The following is a 3164-nucleotide window of genomic DNA, read 5'->3' on the forward strand; positions in this document are numbered from 1 at the left end:
ATCACTGAAGAGGGATGTGATTTGACAAAACGGAGGAAAAATGGACTCATAAAGGGAAGAGAATTCAAGATGAAAGTGGTCAAGACACTCCTACACCACACAAAGGTAAAATAATTCCTACACAAGAACCTCCAACAGAATCTCCAGTCAGTTAGCCTTCTCCAATACAAACGCCATCAGATCCTCCACTCAGATTTGAGAAATGGCAATTAAAAAGCTATTGGGGACAACATTATTACAGCACTGCTTAATTCTGGAGTTAGTTTTAGCAAAGTCCATCATCTCACTAACATGACCCAAGAAGTAAAAGTAGAATCGCAGGGTTTAAGGCAACTTGCAGCTAATCAATAAAGAAGAACGGCAGCAATTGAAGAGCAACTTAGGATTCAAAGAAATTCTGTTCAAGGCTCTGTACAAGCACTGAAAGAAGAACACAGTTAGCTCACTAACTCCATCACTGCACTAAACAGTAAAATTGACAAGCTGATGGAAGAGGCAAAGGAAGATCAGTCTGGACCTTCATCTTCAAAACCTTCAACCTAGACTGACCTTAGACTGAACCTAACCTGAACTTAGATTGGAACCCATATTTTCAAAATATAATCTTGTACTTAGCTAAGTTTCATGTTTATTTGGCACACTTGTATGCTGACTGATACCAATTGATATAAATTGTAATCTTCTGATTTATTCAAATGTACTTCACAATGAATGATTATCTTTCTTGAAGTATATGTCTTTATTAGTTTATACACTGCTCTGATAGCTATCAAAATTTGTAATGGTATCAAAATCCTTAATCTTGGTGTCAAATATTATTTTTAGTTTTCTTCCTTTTATTGATGACAAAAAGGGGAGAAATATATGAAAAAGAATTCTAAACTGAAGAAATGTGAAAAGAATTCAGAATACAAATTGGGAGAAATATATGAAAAAAAAATTCTAATATAAGAAATAAGAAATGTGAAAAGAATTCAGAATACCAATCTCTACATTAAAGATAATATATAGAGGAGATTTAAATTATGATTGTAAACAAAACTTAAGAAAAGATGAAGAACAAGAACTCTGCATAATTCAAATGTTTATAATTGATAGGGGAAGACTTTTCTCCTTAATTTGGTGAAATTATACATATATCTCTGAATGTCATATTTGCTCTGAACTTCACTATAAAATTCTGATAATTGCTTTGAAATTTATTGCAAAATTCTTTTCAACTCAATGGTTTTGTCATCATGAAAAAGAGGAAGATTGTCAACCCTAAAGGATGAATTTTGATGATTATAAAACACTTAAGATGATGTTGTGTACTAATGACATTGGCTTAATTGTGAAGTTTTATAAGTCAAGAAAAATCAGAAGAATTAAAGCACTATAAAATCTTAAGTTCTTCGCAAATATGTCATTGGACATGTTCTAAAAGGAAATGATCTTAATCTAGGTCCATGGAGATCATAAATGAAGTTTAAAGTTTCTGTTTGAAAGACTTAAGTCAACCCCTAAGCAAAAAAGGACAAGTTTAAGTTGATTCTGATATGTTTTATTCAAGGAACATAGTAAATGAGTCGACCCCTGGCAAAAACATGAGTCGACCCTTGTATAGTTCAAAGTAAATATAAAGTTTTCACCGCCTGAGATAAAGTCTGAAGAGTCAACCCTTGTTCAAAATGAGTTGACCCCCAAAATTGAAGATTCGACCCTTGCGTTTGAAGAGTCGACCCCTGCTCAGTCTCAGCGCCCGACCGAAAAACAAAGCGTGAGCCGACCCTTGTGTTTTAAAGAGGCGACTCTTGATGAAGATGAGCCGACCCTTAATGATAAAGAGTCGACCCTTTGCAAATATCACAGCATAAGCCTTCTCGACATTTTGAAGTGCCAATCCAGAATGAACATGAGTCGACCCCTAAGTTACATGAGTCGACCCTTGTACTGCAGAGACCACAACGGAAAGCTTTGAATGACTTTTGTCTTCTTCTGTAACAGAAAAAGATTCTCATCAGAACGAGAAGAAAGAATTTCAAATCCCACCGAAGAATTTGTCTATAAATACGAGGGAACCTCAGAATGGAAACAACAAGAAAAGAAAAAGAGTCTATAGAAAAAAAAGGTTTTCACTGAAAAAGAGAAGAAAAGCTTAACAGTTCATCATCCTCCACCGGCATTGAATCAAAAACTTTCTCCTGTGAGAAAATCAGTCGAAGCTTCTCACTGCAACGTGAAGAGTTGCTGTTCGGACATTGGAACATCCTTCCACAGCCAACTTCTTCATCGGCTTCAGCTTTTATTTTCATTGATTCCTCTTTATATTCCGAAGCTTTAAGTTTACTAGTTACAATTTCTTTTAGTTGAATTAATTATTGCTGTAATAGTTTCATTGATTTGAAACTTGTAAAGGCTCTTCCAAGCCTCGATTGGAAGTTGCTGAATCGGAAATATTCAGCAAGGTTTAGAGTTTTTGGTTGGTTTATCTGAAAACCAACTAAGTTGTTTGTGAGCTCGGAAAAACAAACGTGTAAAGTTTTTGGTTGGTTTATCTGAAACCAACTGGATTGTTTGTGATCCCGAAAAATAAAGGTTTTTGGTTGGTTTTCTAGAAAAATCGATTGGGTTTTGATTGTGAGCCCGAAAAATAATCAGGCTGTAATCTGCTGGGTTATAGTGAAATCTCAAGCTAGGCTTGAGGAGTGGACGTAGGTGGCAGTGTAATCTGCTTCCTAACTTTATTCACTATCGTATTTGTGCAATCTTATTCCGCTGCTGAATCTATAAGATAACAGTTGACGAGTTATGCCCTGTCGATGTGATGTTCGCAGCGGAATTCGAACGGAACGTCGTCATCGTATGAACGCGCCTCGGATCGTAGAATTCAAAAATATTATGGATCCAAATCCAGAAGATCTTTGAACTCTTAGAAGGGAGATTAGGATCTGAGGAGGGTTGATTAAGATTTATAAAATTGAAACAAAAATCAGAAGTTATAAATTTGAAGATCTCATCTTCAAAAATTCTGCAGGTGTAGAAACCGCAACCTGATGATCTTTCTAGGTTTCTGGTTAAGCCGCACATGTATCCGGCCTCTACAGGTATCTACACGAGAATCTAATCATCTGAGATAGGATCTTACCAGAGTGCTAGCTCCTTGCAAAGACCTCTCATGACTA

This window comes from Phoenix dactylifera, unplaced genomic scaffold, assembly GCF_009389715.1.
Source record: "Phoenix dactylifera cultivar Barhee BC4 unplaced genomic scaffold, palm_55x_up_171113_PBpolish2nd_filt_p 000441F, whole genome shotgun sequence".
Classification (NCBI taxonomy): Eukaryota; Viridiplantae; Streptophyta; class Magnoliopsida; order Arecales; family Arecaceae; genus Phoenix; species Phoenix dactylifera.